The following is an 18384-nucleotide window of genomic DNA, read 5'->3' on the forward strand; positions in this document are numbered from 1 at the left end:
TTTAGAACTTCTCATGTAGAAAGCTAAAGTAAAATCTTTTGTAATTTATTGCAGTTCTCATTTGCCAATAAAGTTTGTACATACAGATACAACTATATTAATTTGCTCAGGTAATGTATTTTATGGGACCAGATGAAAAACATGCTTTCATAGATGCTCATTGGCACACAAATTAGAAAAGAACGCATAATTTTAAGTTAGCTTTGAGAATTAAATGTGATGTTGCATAAAATCTTTTTAGCATGCTATCAGGCACGTAGTCAATAAGTATTATTTGTGTGCTGTTTGATATATGTATAATTATTTCACCTAATGTTTAATAAATGCTTTACTTGTAATTTAAATCAAAAGATTTAAAATCACATAATATAAAGGAAGTATCACTCTGGGATTAAAATGATTTTATCTTCCTTCTTAGATGTGGCATATTAACTTGTTCACACCCTACATGGGATGCATCCTGACTATATCTATCATTCTTTAGCACTTCAAAATAATCACTACTAATACTTATTTAGTGTTTTCTATATGCCAGGTATTATTTCATGGGCTTTGCATAGTACCTAATCTTCACAATAACATCATGCAATAAGCAGTATTATCATTTTATACATGAGGAGACTGAGGTACAAAAAGGTGGAATAACTACACCAGGAAAGTAAGTGGTAAAGTTGGGTTTTGTACTCAGGCAACTTGTTTGTTCATTATGTTCTTCTGTCTCTCCTAATAACACTGATAATAGAGAGACCATGTAAAATTTCCCCATAAGAGTTTCCTTATATTTCCATTATTATCATCCTACCTGGACCTGACACTTTATAGAGGACCTGACACTTTATAGAGGACCCTGCTTTGGCTTTTCTCTAGCCATGCCCCACCCCTCAGGAAAAGGATTTTGACAGCCAACGAGAATTATCCATGACAAGTCTGTTCTAGAACATATGTAGAATACTTGGATCTCAGAATTCTGTGGTAAAATGATCCAAGGCCTGTCAACAGGGCCTGCATAGGCCTCTTTACTTGGCCCATTTCTGTGGCTGGACTGATGTGTATACTTGTAGGTTGGAGTGGTAAACAAGATGTGGAAGAGGTGAATGGAGCTTGGAAATGAGGACTAGACTGCTCACTTTTGTGCACAAAGCCCTTTTTGGTGTTGTAAATAAGAAGGGCAGGCTACAGATTAGAGACAGGGACCTGGAGCCAGCTTCTTCCAGATTTCACATTTTTGTACCAAAATAAAAGGAGTTAGAAAATCCCAAATTCACAACTAGCTTTTTGGGACTTATAAAGGGATAGTTACCAAAGTTGGAGAATAGAATTTTGTTAGCTTAGTTTATAATTTTTTAATACTTAGATATGATATGCAGGCTACTATATGTATTCTTGTCCCAGACCCCACAAATGTTAGAGGAAGGCCTGGTTTTCATGCATGTAATAATCTTTTATGTGCAATATCTCATAATAGAATTTGATTGTTACTTCATGTTCTTCACCTACTACGTCTAAGAAAGCCTATTTTTTCCCCTCTGCAGTGCATGTTGTTAAATTAACACTTTAAGAGACAGCATAGAACATAATGGGGATTTAGTTCATATTGTTGACTGAATAACCAGTGGACTACATTTAGGCATATTAACATAATTCTCTCACACTGTCTCATTTAACATCTGAACATCCACAGAGCTGAAATGGTCATATGCAATAGTATATTACAGAGGCCAGGCTACTACAGGTGGCATTCTGAATCAATGCTAGCAGAATTTCTAGATTCTGAGATATTTAGTTAATGTTGTCTAATATCCTAAATTACATCCTTTATGTCTTTAAACTGAGACTGTCTTAATTTTGTTATGCATCAGAGTGGTACGAGTAGAAAAATTTGAATGTGAATAATACTTAATATTAGCAAATTATGATGATTCACTCAATATCTATAAAGAAAGTTTAGAATTTTTTAAGTTAATGGCACTAAAGAATTAAATGTTAACACATAAGCCACTTTTCAGAATAGTAAGCTCCCTGTAGTCTATTTTCATTAATGGCAAATAGCCATTCCTTAATTATAAGGCATTATATTTTCATACTGTTATTCGGTTAAGTATATCACACCAGATCTTTGATTGTGCAAGTTCTAATTATTCTAATATGATAAACTGATGAAATTTAGAAGTTAATTTTTATGGCACTTTTGTTTTAAACCTCTAATTCTTTTTTTTTTTTTTTCTATTTATACAACATTTCTTTATTTTTTTTTTTTTTCTTTTATTGTAATTATTATTATTATTATTATTATACTTTAGGTTTTATGGTACATGTGCCCAATGTGCAGTTAGTTACATATGTATACATGTGCCATGCTGGTGCACTGCACCCACCAACTCGTCATCTAGCATTAGGTATATCTCCCAATGTTATCCCTCCCCCCTCCCCCCAACCCACAACAGTCCCTGAAGTGTGATGTTCCCCTTCCTGTGTCCATGTGTTCTCATTGTTCAATTCCCACCTATGAGTGAGAATATGCGGTGTTTGGTTTTTTGTTCTTGCGATAGTTTACTGAGAATGATGATTTCCAATTTCATCCATGTCCCTACAAAGGACGTGAACTCATCATTTCTTATGGCTGCATAGTATTCCATGGTGTAGATGTGCCACATTTTCTTAATCCAGTCTATCATTGTTGGACATTTGGGTTGGTTCCAAGTCTTTGCTATTGTGAATAATGCCGCAATAAACATACGTGTGCATGTGTCTTTATAGCAGCATGATTTATAGTCCTTTGGGTATATACCCAGTAATGGGATGGCTGGGTCAAATGGAATTTCTAGTTCTAGATCCCTGAGGAATCGCCACACTGACTTCCACAATGGTTGAACTAGTTTACAGTCCCACCAACAGTGTAAAAGTGTTCCTATTTCTCCACATCCTCTCCAGCACCTCTAATTCTTAACAAAATTCTAAGAAATGAGCTTTGCAAATGTTGTTTAAAAAACATATTTTCTTCCTGCAACTCCTTTCCTAATATTTACTCTTTATTTTCTTACAAGGATAGGAACGGCTTTAGCAGAATTAATACCAGGTCCAGGAGATATCTCTATAAAAGAATGGAAGATGAATGGTCAAGATAATTTGAGCCTGACAACAAAGAGAGCTATAGCTCTTGAGAAATTTAAATTAAAATTTAAATGTATGAGAAGGATTGCAGTCCCTAGGAGTTAAAGTAGCATGCTACAGAGATCAATGAAAACATGAATTCTTCAGTTACTGGAGCTGTACATTAAACACCTGTCCCAGACTGCATATATGCTCATTCGCATTTATTCATTCATTCAATAAGTGTTTATCGAGTACCCACTAAATTCCAGGCATTGTACTGCTTGCTAAATACATGAAATAAGAGTTGAATTCTTAGAGTTTAAAGAAGGGAGGTGGCTGGGCGCGGTGGCTCACGCCTGTAATCCCAGCACTTTGGGAGGCCAAGACGGGCGGATCACAAGGTTAGGAGATCGAGACCATCCTGGCTAACACAGTGAAACCCCGTCTCTACTGAAAATACAAAAAATTAGCCAGGCGTGGTGGCAGGCGCCTGTAGTCCCAGCTACTCGGGAGGCTGAGGCAGGAGAATGGTGTGAACCCGGGAGGCAGATCTTGCAGTGAACGGAGATCGCGCCACTGCACTCCAGCCTGGGGTGACAGAACGACACTCTGTCTCAAAAAAAAAGAAGGGAGGTACATGTGCAGAAAGTGCAGGTTTGTTACATAGGTATACATGTGCCATGATGGTTTGCTGCACCCGTCAACCTGTCATCTACATTAGGTATTTCTGCACATGTACACCAGAATTTAAAGTATCATTAAAAAAACTTTTAAAAATAAATAAATAAATGTTCTCCTAAAAAAATAAAGAAGGGAGGTATGCTGTGGAAGGGACATACTCAGTATGTGTTCAAATAATTATATGTAATGATACATGCTATGCTATGTATGCTATGCTTTTGCTGAAAGAGAAAATAATGAGAGACACAAATTTGATGGCAACATTTCTAGAGAAATGATATTCTCGACATGAAACATAGGTAGAGATTATTCAGGAGAAGAAAGAGGAAGTAATGTTTCGGGCCAATGGAGCAACAGGTGCAAAGTCATAGAGATTGGAAACACATTGGCATATATATATTTGTATTGTTTCTATGAAATCATTTGCCAAATTAGGCTAGTGCCAGGGCCAGATTAGGGCTTATCAGTCAACAAAAATATTTAAATAATTATCGTTGACTCAGAGCCATTACAACTAAATTATGAGCTCTTATTCATATAATAGATATCCATTTGCACATCCTTCATAAACTATCACTGACACCTTTCTGTGTTGAACTGAAAGATTGGGGCATGCTCTTTATTGCTATTATGCTATTTATTATTGTGGTAAATTTAAATGACATAATATTCATAGATCTCAGAAACTATACTTAATGAGGGCAATCAATTTGAGATCAAAGAACGATAGGTTTTATGCAGTCATGTATTCCTTCAATAAGCATGTGGTGAGTGTATACTTGCAAGTAACTACTAGGTGATGAGGATAAAAAGATGAGTTAAATTGTTTTCAGTGAACACAGAGGAGGAAAGTAAGGTATGCATACAAATGAGTCTGAAGTGTGAGAGTGGTTACTTAAGTAGAGGCAAGAGGAGAAACAGGTTTACTTTTATTTTTAAGACTGTACCAGTTTGCATATGTGTTAGGCTAAAAGAAAGAAGGTGATAGAAATGGAGAGACTGAAGATATTAAAGATATGACAAAAATCAGAAGGATAGAGGCCTTGGGGAGAGAATAAATGATTGAACAAAAGCAGATGTGGAAAGAAAGTGTTTGAACAAATAAATGTTACAGGCAAATTTTTTTAAAAAAGAGAAAAGTTATTGGAGTTGGCTCCTGGTGGTAAATACCTACTCCATGAAATGTAAGTTAATGTACTGAAAATTAAAGGCCAGGCCAGGCTCAGTTTTGTGTTCTCGTTGAACAAATGAGAAATAAGGTTTGAGGAGATTAGTTCAAAATTAAAACAAACTTTATACTTCTTTCTCTTAATACATTTGGTTTAGTTCCTCCTAAGTTGATGATGATGCTGATGATTGGAATGGCATTAATTACACTTTGCAGTTTTCAAAAGTTTAATAGTGAGCCCTAAAATTGTGACTAAAGAAATGTTAATGCTAAATACTTCATATTTATGACAACTCTTTCTCTTCTTTTACCGTAAAAGGTGGTTGAAAGCATACACAAATATGCAACTCTATATATTCATCAACAAAACATTTAAAAATTGATATTGCAAGATTTTGTTCCTTGCATAAATCATTCAGAGTAAGGTTGAAACACTACTAATATTTAAAAATGGGTTGATGTCATCAGATGTCAGCTTGCCTTGCACATAGTAAACAGCAAATAAACCTAAGTTGAATAGAATTGTTCTCATTTTTTCACTTTTACTTTTGCATAAACTCAACATTTCTTAGATTTCTCTTGTTTTTTCTTTGAATTTATATCTCATGTTTTTCAAATTGAAACTATGTGAAAAGAAATGAAATTAACTGGTAACTATGAAGTTTAGTATAATGTACAACAAATATTCTCAAGTATCCATATTATGGTAATCAGGCTGATGCAATATTTATCTCATATCTTATAAAATGTGTTTACTACATATACTAAATTTTATGGTGAAACAAGCTAAAAGAGCTTTTTCTGTGACTAATATTTAAGCTACACATTCAGTTTTTGAGAGTTTTCATGGTATTTGTCTTTAAAACACACACACACAAATACAGTGACAAAATGCTTTTGGTTCTAATCATTCAATTATATTTTTCCTATCTTTATCTCAAAGTTTGCATGTATTTGTATCATAGATTATCATGTTTTTCCACTTCCTGCATCATTTTTCCCTCTTTTTGGAGGTACCTTGGCAAAATAGTCCAACATGTCTGTATTTCCATGCCATTCATCTGCTGCTGAGTAAATATTTGCTAGGTAATTGTTTTTATCAGTGTCATAAATTTCATGAAACTGAACCATCAGTAAATCTCTTCTCTGCATGCAACAATAATCTATTGCCTAAAATTACTGAACAAATTAAAAACGAATACAGAAAATTTGAGTTTTTTCTTAATACTCTGAGCTCCTACACATTTTAAAGTGTAAAAACCTCTGACATTTTTTCTTAGAAGTTTAGAAATACTAAGTAACATTACTTTTAAATGTTAGTTAGGGTACTGCTGATTCTTTCAGGCCATCTATTTCTCAACACAAGGGCCATACAAGCTAAGGCAACAACTGGTTTCTTTGTTTTTGGATCCAATGCGCAGAAGCAAGTACACACACACATTCATCTTTTCCCTTGTTAAGCAACTGTCCACCATTCTGTAAAATCACAGAAGTAAGAAGGTAATTTTAACTGTATGACACTGAAATGTATGTGACTCCAGCTAGCATTCTTTGTGTTTGACACTTGCAAACTCTCTATTTTCCTCTCATCTCAAGGGGAAGTCTTGGTCTTCCATTTCATTTTTACTTTTAGTGTTTTCTATTGAGGCAAAGTGAATACAATGAAAAGCAGCATGGCTTTTCTGAGTTTGTCTAGTGATAGAAAAAATAAGAATGTGGAACCTTTATGCAGTTCAACAGTATTTCCTATTAATGACAATGTACTCTTGTTGAGAAGGGATTGGTCTGAAGAATGGCATCTCAAGATAAAGACGATAGAAGCAGAAGAGGAATAAAAGAGGTAATAGTCTGCTCCCATTCTTAAATATAGCCAATGATCTGAAAAGCTGAGAAATGCTTTGTGGTTTGTTGAAATCAATTCCTCTTTAAGATCTTCATTTTGGGCTGTAACATATTTGTTTCTTTTTTATTGCCGATGTTTCTACGTGAATTTATGAAATTGAATTAATGGACTCTATTCTTAATTCAGTTTTCAAAATTTTCAATCGTTTAATATTAATTTGAAAACAAGTCTTTTCAGTTTTCAATTAATTATTTACTCCTCTTATGACTTTATTATCTGATAGAGAAATACGACATTTTAGCTAGTTGTGAATTTCTTGAATTGAAAAAGCATTATATAATCAATAGAACAATTAGGTTTAAGATTTATTTCAGTTACAGATGGGACATTTTACTCATCAGAGGTACTTGTGATTTGGTTCAGTGGTGAAGTCCAAATATAATGTATAATACATCTTTCATTATAAAATGAATAATACATCTTACATTTTATAATGAAAGATGTATTATATATACTATATATGTACTATATATTATAAGAGATTGTAAAATAATATATATCCTTTTTTGTGTTAAGTATTAACTTTGTAGAAGTTATGGACAATTATAACTGATGTAAAAAATGAAAAGTATGTGTTCATGTTTCAGCAGAGCTAAAAGAAGCGTTGGTCTACTGCCCTTGTTTTTGTAATAAGCAATGTTACATGCTTTGTAACAAGCAATGAAGGCGTTGTAAAATTCATTGAGTCAATGGATTTTAAATTTTACAGCTAGACAGGAGGAATCAGTTCTAGCATTGTTATACACCACTGATGACTACAGTTCACAGTAATGTATAGTTTATAATAGCTAGAAGGAGAATATTGATTGTTACCAACACAAAGAAATGATAAATGTTTGAGATGATGGATATGCTAATTACCCTGATCTGATCACTCTACAGTATATGTAACATCAATGATGTTATCAAAACATCAATGTGTATCTTATAAATATTCACAACTATTATTTGTCAATTAAAAGTAAAAAAAACTTTTATCATAATTTCTTTAAGAATATACAAGTTTTATATCTTGATTCCAATTAGGGAACTACAGCTTGGACAAATAATTAGTCTTATTGATGTTATTAGGTCAAGGACCAGAAATGAACCTATAAGAACTTAACTGAGAGCTCACTCTGTGTTATACCTCACTAAAGGTAATTGTTCTTTATGAAGTATTTTTCAATGTTGGCCGCTTTAAAGCATTATATTATTTAGAGCAGAATGTATTAAATAAATTAAATTCTGCTCTAAGTTAATAAAAAATTAAATAAATACCTTGGTGTTTAAGTTAGGCAAAGCAGTTTATCAAAATTATCAAAACACTTTCTTATCCTTAAAGCAGCTTGCAATCTCCTGAGAGGAAAAGTAATTTTTGTAAAGAGATGTCCCGGCCAGGCACAGTGGCTCACACCTGTAATCCCAGCACTTTGGGAGACCAAGGCGGGTGGATCACGAGGTCAGGAGTTCAAGACCAGCCTGGCCAAGATGGTGAAACCCCGTCTCTACTAAAAATACAAAAATTAGCTGTGCGTGGTGGGGCGTGCTTGTAATCCCAGCTACTTGGGATGCTGAGGCAGAGAATTGCTTGAACCTGAGAGGTGGAGGTTGCCATGAACTGAGATCGCATCACTGCACTCCACCCTGGGTGAGAGAGTGAGACTCCATGTCAAAAAAAAAAAAAGAAGAAAAGAAAAGAAAAGAAAAAAGAAGGAAAAATATGTCCCAGAGCATTAATTTTGGCAGAAAATGATGTCAGCAAAAGTATAGAGATGGGAAAACTAATGATAGGTTTTGGTAGTATTGTGGCTCAATTTAAAATCTATGCATTGTAGCTGCAAAAGAGCCTAGAAAAGAGTTGCTGAAGGACAGTTATGGAACTCCTTAATGGAACACTGCAAAATCTGAAATGTGTTCTTTAAACAATAGAAACCATTAAAGCTTTTAGAGCAAAGAAATGACATGACAAGCTTGAGTCTCTGAAAGATTATCCCATCAGAATTATTGACATGTTGGAGAATGGAGGGAGAGAAACCAGTCTGGTGAAAAAAATTCCCAGTGAGATTCCCTGAAGCAGTGTTGAGTAAGTGATATTTAGAAGTCTACTCTGAATATGAGAAAACAGGCTCATTTATCTGGATTATTTTATGTGATTGAAGAAGATAAAATTATCTTCTCTTCATTGGATCTCCACTGGATCTTTTGCTTACAGTGGAGGGAGAAAAGAAGACAATGGTATTTGTACAAACATCTCTATATTTTCACAGATATGCATTTTATTTCTTATAAAATCTGGCAATGCCTCAAAGCATTTTAAATTGACCTATTGCTGCTATGGGTTTTTTTCTGTTAATATGTAAAGGGACTAGGAAAAAGATCAACTCAGAACATCACTGGCGAATGGGTAGGAACCATAGGTCAAATAAAAAATGTGTTATAAACATAAAGGGATGTTCAAATATTAAACATAAATTAAAATAAAAACATACTTTCTTTTAGAACCATTCTATTAGGCATAGAACAAGCAGTTTGGTAGCACAGTGTGTTGGCTACAGTGGGACGAGACAGACACTGTAATACACTAATAGTGGGAGTATTAGTATCATCGCTATGGAGGGAAACTTGGCAGTAAAAGCAAAATTTTAAGTGTACCTTCTCAATGACCTAGCAATACTACTTCAAGATCTACTCATATAAAATTCATAACTAAGAATTTTAATTTCATATTTATTTGTTTTCATATGAGAAATAAATTGATAGATAATTTTAGGTGAGGAACTATTCATATAAATCATTTATAACTTTACCAAAAGTACTCTATTAAAAAATTAGATAAATTTTCGTTATGTAGCTACCCAAAATTATATTAAGAAAAATTGATACAACATTATCTATGAATAGAATGATACATGTATAAAATGAATGTATAAAAACCTCTTAATGATGACTACTTCTGAGGGAGCGAAACTCCGTCTCGGGAAAAAAAAAAAAAATTCTGGTATGTAGGAGATATTGGACCATATATAATGTCTAAACCGGACAAGTTATAAGAATTATAAATGAGAACACTAGGTCATTTCTTCCTTCTAAATTAATATTTATCCAAGCAATTGTATGGCATTTCTGAATAGCTGGCATTTCGATAAGCAACGTGAAAAACTAAGCCATGAATTTAGATCTTAAGAACTATTATCTTATAAGAAAAATACATGGAGCAAAGACTAAAAGACACCTTTGTTTCAGGTGAAATATCAATTCCAGGTTTGTTTGTTTGTTTTCAAATAGCTCATGGTATGAATATGTATTTAATGACTTCCTCAGTGAACAGTACAAAATTGCTTTCTATCAGCTCCCTCTCCTGTCTGCTTAGTGGCTGTCTTCACCTTTTTTTCCTCTCTATCCAATAGTTCCAGACCCAGTAAATTTTTCTCATACCTTTTTGAAAGAAAATATTCTTATCTGAGATTTCTTTCTTCCATTTCTTTCCACTATATTATATCTTCTGCAACAGTAGAATAATCAGTAAATGTTTCAGGAAGAGGTTTACTTATTGGACGGGTATAAAGGACATACATACTTAAAATATTATATGATTTACCACACAAATAATAAAATGTGTTTTTATTTTATAATAACTCATTACCAAAGTAGCCAATCCAAAAAGCTACCATAGTAATATATCTAGAGGTCATTTTTGGAAAAAAAAATTGTAAAATGTTTGCAAGCTTAAATCATTGTATTTTTGCTGTAAAATACAATTACAATTCACAATTTAAAAGATTTCAGTTTCAATCTGTTTTAAAGAGTTAGCATTAGGCTGGGCGTGGTGGCTCACGCCTGTAATCCCAGCACTTTGGGAGGCCGAGACAGGCGGATCACGAGGTCAGGAGATCAAGACCATCCTGGCTAACACGGTGAAACCCAGTCTCTACTAAAAATACAAAAAAAAAGATTAGCCGGGCGTGTTGGCGGGCGCCTGCAGTCCCAGCTACTCGGGAGGCTGAGGCAGCAGAATGGCTTGAACTCGGGAGGCAGAGGTTGCAGTGAACCCAGATCGCACCACGCCACTGCACTCCAGCCTGGGCGACAGAGAGAGATTCCGTCTCAAAAAAAAAAAAAAAAAGAGAGTTAGCATTAGACACCACATTTGTAGCACAAGTCTGTTTCATAAGATTACTTTTTTGAAGTAGCAAAACAGACAATAAAAGTGAAAAAATAATATAATTGGGGAACATTATTAATTTCAAATGAATGTATTCTGTACTATTTTGTTATCACACAGGATTCAACAGACATTATGTGAAATATCTTCCTCTACTTACAAAATAGAATCTATGCTCTAAATAATTTTGTAAAGGGAAATGAAGGACATCCCTTTTCCGGCCCAACAAAACAAAATTAAAGTAAAATGTCCAGAAGAGGTAATCACTGTCAAAATGAGCAAGTAAAATAAGGTCATTAAAATAAAACATGTCACCATCAGCAAATATACATGAATACACAGCATCCAGCCAAGAAAATAGTGATTTTCTTCATATTTAGAATACTAGAGTCATTGTATCCACATATATTTATACAAAATTTAAATAATTTTATGCCTTAAAAAGTCTAAGGATAAAAAGAAATTTTGTAAGCATCTATAGCTAAAGATATGAAGGAAGTAATTTTGATTCCTAAAATCTACAGTCTCATTTCCTTTTTGCAAAAAAAAAAAAAAAAAAAAACTATGAGTTAGTAGTCAATATCATCTTTTACAGGGAAAGAAATGAAAATGTAGAAAGGTTATGGTGTTGCTCAGGGAAACACCTGGGTTAAACCTGAGTCTAAGAAGCCCATGCTCTTTTTGTTACCTCACCATATGCCATGAATGTGGTTTCTTCTCTCTTCTCTGTCTTCTGTGGAGTTCATTCTAGATGCAGTTGTCAATCCCTAGATTTTCATTTCATTCCATTCTTCTCTTTGTCAAAACCTCCTAACTCACACAGTTATAGAGTAACAGTGGATCAAAACCTGAAGAATATGCTTTAAGTTCATTGATTTTAATTCTTTTGATTGAGAAATTAATAAACTAGGGAGAGAAGCAAGGTGACCTGTACAAGTCACAGTAAAGGGAAAAACTGAGAAGAAACTCAAATATCATCCAATCTTGAGATAAATATTATTCTCTTGCTTTGGAACAAAATCCCAACTTTTTCAGTTTATCTTAGAATCCTCCACATTTCCTCATTTTATATACTTTTAACTTCTCTCTTTGCTTTAAAAGCATTCTTTCTGTACATTATTTAGCTTTCCTACTGTTTTCCTACACATTTGTTTTGCTTCTGCCTCTCTTCCCACCAACTGAAAAGAGTTTGTCTAGGAAGTCAGTTCAATCCATCACCACAATGTTTCTACAGTCTTCTACAGGTATTTTTTCCTTAAGTTTCTTATTAAGCTGTGTCCTGACTGAATGATTTTCCATCTTTTCATTGTCAGTGGTCAAACTTCTCACTTCCTTTGAATCCCCAAAAGCATATGGTATCAAACATACTAGATTTATTAGAAGTATATATTCAAGAAAATTCTTTGAATAAAAGATGAGATACACAGAATAATCTTTAAATGCTGATGTTCTAAAGATCTCAATATCCCCTTCCACAATTAGAATAGGATTGTGTCTCATTAAAAAAAAATAGAATATTTGGGTAGATAGATAAGCTTAGAATGAAAATTGAAGTAAAATAAAAATTCCTTTCTAAACTTAAACCTTTAACGATTTTAACACTATAATTTTTTTACCACTGAAAAGTAGATATTTTTTCTTGTATATAATATTATGACAGGTATTTTGTACATAAAGAAAGATTGTTACTTGTCCAAAATTATACAGCTAATAAGTTTTAAAGTCAAAACTGAACCTAAAATTCAAACAGCACATCGTTTAATCCATATGGCTCCCTATGTTAGCTATATTATTATAATTATTAAAATAATGTTTACTATGACTTCTGCCACTATTACTACTATTATTATTTGGAAACTGCCATATAAGCAAAGCTTCATTGGCTTCATAGTTAATCCACTCCTGCAAAATAAGTTTTATCAGCAGCATTAATATGTCATGCTAAATAAATGAAAGAAATCAGTCTTATTTATAACATACAGAAATGGCATTTTTTTCCACAGCATCTCAGCCACATTCATTTTTACCTTGAATTTGGCTATATCATGAGAGATTAGATGGCTCTGAGATATTAAAGTTAGCAACATAATGAGATGTCAAAAAACACAACATTCATTTAAAGTGGTTAGGTGAATCTTGGAACCAAAGTCACTTTAAAATAACTTAGGCACTGGAAAGTAAATGCAGCAATTAGAGAACTAATGTTAGCATGAAATTGTCCAAGCTGAAAAGACTCATTAGGAGAAAAGTAACAGAAGTCTCCAGAAGGAGAAATATTGAAAATCTGTATCTTAGTCACATATACCTCTATGACTGCACACTTCACATTGAATTATATTCACCCTGTGGGCGTATTTCCTCCGCCAGGTTGTGAACTATTTATTCTCTTTTATATTTTTACTTTGTACTGCCACTGTCCACAGTAGACCATTTATGTGAGCAAATTAATGTTGAAATTGCTTTAAATTGCTCACTGTGGCACTTACTAACAAGACCACATTAAAGAATGAGAAACAAACAAACACAGTCATATATTTTTAAAACAGTTAATATGTATAATTTTCATAAAATCAATTCTGGATCATTTAACTTCAATCTCAGATAACTACTCCTTCTTACTAAGATTACTGTTATTTGAAAATGTTAAAGAATTGAATGTAAGTTTTAGGAAAATAAATACCTAAGGAAAGTAAAAATTCAAAGAACTAAAATGACTATTCATTGGGCTTCAAGGAAATGTTTTATGTTTTATTTATTTTATTTGCAAATTAGGGTTATATACTTAGGATATAAAAGACTTCAGATAAAATATTAACCTTTTTAGTCACAGTCTTTTAGCTCATCTCTACTACACTACACTTATTGTGCCATCTTTAAATATTCAGTGTTTAAAGAAAAAGAGTCTTAAAACTTGAATTCATTCCGCCAAACACATAAATTGCTTGTCATAATTTGACAATTAAAGCATCAGGAGAAGGCATCTGTAAAAGCAATGCAATACCAGAAATTCAGCAATATTTAAACCGCCTTCCACTCAACTGCACTATGGTAATTTTATGTTTTATCATATTCAGTTCTACTGAGGAATTTTTAGTGTGTACATTCATTCTAAAATAATTTATATGACATTATTAAAATTAAGCATAGGTAAACTTTGGTTCAGATACAATGACGATTAAATACTATTACAGTTTCAAATTTGTTCTCTATTAACCTCCTTTAATCTTGTAACAGAAAAACTAGAATTTATATACAAGTTGACATTTGAACTTTAAAACACAGAAGAGTAGTGCATATTTCAAGAGATATATTCTCTGCTTTATTATCAAATGATCTAAAATCGCTACTACCTTTAAAAAGCCCATGAATTAAATTTTACCCAAAATTTGTCAAACACAGAAATACACTCTCATCTACATTTCTTGTTTAGTTTCTATTTGATTTAGGGCTTCCATTAAACATTTATTACTAGGAAAAGAAGAAAACCTGCCAGTCTGGGAAAAATCAAAAAGTATTATAGGGCAAATGGATGTTCCCTTATACATATGCCATGGAATAAAATCACTTAAATCCTTTTTTCTACTTAATTATAATACTCTAAAAGGTTCCCAAGTTTCCTAATTAAAACTGTCAAAAAAAAACCAAAACACTTCTGTCATTTGATGTAGCTGTTGAGTGCATACCAAGTTCATTGTGAAAAAGTTCACATCTAGCAGTTTAGTTCTATAGTTGTTGGTTAAGAGAATGTGGGTATAGCAGTTTCCACTGAGTTAATACAGTTGGATCTTAAATTTCTAATGTTAAAAGTCAATGTTTTACAGATAATCAGGGGCAACAAGGAAATTACATATACTTATATTCTAATATAAGGATTTGATTTGAATAGATACAAAAATAATCAAGATGTCCACAGTATAAAATGAAGTATGAGCTATAAAAAGCTCTGATCTTGAAATTTAAGAGATGTGGGTTCTAATTCCATCTTTTGCATTACTTGCAATGTTGAACACATCACTTCACCTTTTTATACCCTTGTTTATTAGTGAAGAAACTTTGTTTATTATGAATAGGTAAAAATATGAGCTCGCACAGCCCCTTCCAATATTAAATGGTATTTATTCTGTCACTGTTTCCTAAGGGTTCCGCAATTAATCATCAATAAATCATGAGATTTGTGCTGAATTTGAATGATACGGTTATTTTAGCATGAACTCTCATTCACCAGCTCACACATTAGAATAACAGCATCACAAAAGGAGGAAGAGAGTATTAAATAGAATTATGAAGCTTAGAGTTTCAATTCTCTTATCAATGCTGTAACTTTTGAAATTCTTATCATTGAAAATACAAAATTAGAAAAGAAATAGTGGTCACTAACAAGTTGTTTTAATAATTTTTGCTATATGGGAGATAATATTAAGCCAGTCTATATCTTTTAGAAAAGAATATGAAGAAGAAGGTTTTAAAATAACAAAATAAGGCAAAATACAATACCTAACAGATTAAACATGAGACTTTTCACAATGTTTTCAGATATATTTGGGGTCAATCTGTTCCAGTGCCCAGGAATTCCTATCATATTTAATGATCATGAAACTGCCAATTAAATAAAAACGTATTTTTAGAAAACAATAATTCTTTTAAAAATTCTTGTTGTCACTCACCTGTAACTTCCAATAATATTACTTTTAATCATCAGGGATTTTGTCTAGTTTAATACATTTAAAGGCTGAAGAACAATAGTATCTCAACAAATATTGCATAATTGAAAGTAAGTTCTTGCATGTAACTGAAATGGGAGAACCTAGGTGAATTAAAACAGTTGTTCTAAATTCTTGAATATTGCCTTTATATTTCGTTTAATTTCAGAAAAAATCCTTAATACTTCTAAGTATAACATTAATTATTTAAGAAAATAAAGATAAAACTTTATATACTTAAACGTAAATTTCTCACAAAATCAACATCCCATTTCTCTACTATTTATATGATAAATACAAACTCCTGCAACTAATGAAATATTTGTAAAACTACATTAATAGACCTGGTTGCAACTCCAGATACTTTATTACTATCATTATAATATCTCTCGATGAGAACATCTCAGTATTTTTAGCCTCATGATGAATGCTTCTGCCAATATTATAACTCACAAAAGGAAGAGAATTTCAATCAATTTTTTATCACCTATATAATCAGCAACATTTCTCTTCCTAAACATATGCTACATTTACTACTGGATAGTAATGGAAGATGAGATGTTCTCCTTTCTAAGTTGTTAGCAGCTATAAGAATGGTATGAAGAACATCTCTACTCCCTTCATAAAATGTTTAAATATATAATTATACTTTTCCAGTCAATGGTTATGAAAGAGAATTTTTGATCATTCAGATAAATGAAATATTCCTTGCCTAAAATGCAATTGCTTATTTGGATACTGTTCAGTTTAGTCACTTTACCTTTAATTGGCTCCATATTTTCTAGTAAAGATACTAACTATTACAATATTTTTCATAGCAAACTCATAAAATGTATTGGCTTCTTGCTTTTTATCTAGATCTCCGCTCTATGCAAATTGAGTGTGAGAAATATTTGGAAACATGACTGGCGTAAGAGGAAATAGGTGAGTCCTGTCAGATCTGTTATGAGAAGGTCATTTGTGAAAATAAATAAATAAATAAAAAGTGGTAGCCATTGGGCAACAAGTTATTTAGATCACTATGAGTTTTTAAGAACCACTTAGAAAAAAAGAAAAATCAACTTTACACCTGTGTTTCAAAATGTATCTAATGAAACATTTTTTGAAACGTTTAAAAATGGCAGTGATCACAAGAAATTCTAGCTTAAGAAATACATGGGAAATGAAAATGACTGTAATTTCTTAAGATTCTCACGAATGATAGATCTCACACTATTTTGTATTAGAGTAAAAATGACAGATTCTTTTTTTTATTTCCATAAAACAGACAATCTTGATTTATTTTTCAGAATTACTCTGTGGCCTTTCTGGAAAGTTCCCAGTTCCCTGCACTGGAGAAAAGAGAAACTACCATACTTTGAACAGCTTTGTAACACTTATGAGCTTATGTTTGAAGAGGGTATAATGTCAAAAATATAATATGCACTACTCTGGGATATAAAACTAAAGACCTGTGTTTTAATGTATGGGGATTAATAGACATAAAATTATCTACAATTAGCTGATGCAAATATTTATAATAGGTAAAACATAACTGAAGTTATACAGTGTTGTGTCAAGTTCTTGGGATTCAATTCAATACTTCAAAATAATTTTGATGAAAGAAATCCATTGTAAAACCAATTTTCTAAAAAAGCAAATATATGTTTCCCTTTAAAAATTGCTTTTATAGCCACTGTATTAAAACATTATATTTTGTGTCATTCAATTTAAATAAAATAATTAACTAAAAAGCTGTTTAAGTGTCTTGAAAAAATATAAACTAATAATATTCAGTTTATTAGAACCCTTCTAACAATACACATTTGAATCTCCAAAAATCATAAAATAGGAAGGATATCTTACTTGAGTGGGTAGGGAGATGGAACATAGTTCATAATAGTTTTTAATCTTAAATCTTAAGCATTAGGAGTTTTATATACTTCATTACTTTTTAAAATGTACCTGCCTCTAATGTGGAGTTATTGATTACAAATGCTCAGAAAATAGACCTCTGCAGTGATTCTACTGCTTTGAGCTTCCGACCAGTCTCTTTCCTGCTATAAAGTGTTAAGAAGTTTATGTAACATGTTAGCACAACCTTACAACACTGTTCTTAATATCTTGTGAGAAACGCATTACTATCTTACTTTATGCTTGGATTGTCAGAAAGAAGAAAGAGAGAATAAAATCAACTCCTGGAGTCAGAATTTCAAGAAAACAAACTACATGAATGTATGAATTTATTATTTAAAGTAAGAGAAATAAATTTCCAACAACTTAGTAAAAATTTAAAAACCCATATTTAAAAAGAAAGTTCAAAGACAATAGGTAATCAAGATACATGAGAAAGAATGGATTCAGCAAATTACAATATTGTAAATAAATATCTGAGCCTCATAAAATTCTGGATTAGTTTTTGACAGATGAAGGAGACACTGAACTCTGCTATAACTTTGTTTTAGCCAATCAAACTCTCTACAGTCAAATCATATTCACAGTATTACAGCCATCTAGAGAACTTTTCATCATTTTTATTTTAATCTTCATAAATTATGCCTTTATTTTGTCTAGAAGTAAGACAAACTCCAAAACGCTTTGGCCAGCCTATGCGGGCCCTTTGCCCTTTACTGACACCCTCTGGTCCATATTGCTAAGTCAGTTGTGACAGACAATCACACTTGTACCTCTACCCTGAAAGTGGTCAAAATTTTCT

The 18384-nt window shown here is 32.4% G+C and overlaps 2 long non-coding RNA genes across 2 annotated transcripts in view; both read left to right on the forward strand.

The window, feature by feature from the left end:
* Positions 1-6734, forward strand: part of LOC129009335 (uncharacterized) — a 36254-nt gene extending 29520 nt beyond the window's left edge. Inside the window, exon 4 of the long non-coding RNA XR_008492751.1 lies at positions 6720-6734. This is a non-coding gene — a long non-coding RNA (uncharacterized LOC129009335). The remainder of the gene's footprint in view (positions 1-6719) is intronic.
* A 7262-nt stretch (positions 6735-13996) lies between these two features.
* Positions 13997-17422, forward strand: LOC129009334 (uncharacterized). Its single transcript, XR_008492750.1, has 2 exons — positions 13997-16613; positions 16979-17422. It is a non-coding gene; the product is annotated as an uncharacterized LOC129009334 (long non-coding RNA).
* The last annotated feature ends 962 nt before the right edge of the window (positions 17423-18384 follow it).

This window comes from Pongo pygmaeus, chromosome 10 (assembly GCF_028885625.2).
Source record: "Pongo pygmaeus isolate AG05252 chromosome 10, NHGRI_mPonPyg2-v2.0_pri, whole genome shotgun sequence".
NCBI lineage: Eukaryota > Metazoa > Chordata > Mammalia > Primates > Hominidae > Pongo > Pongo pygmaeus.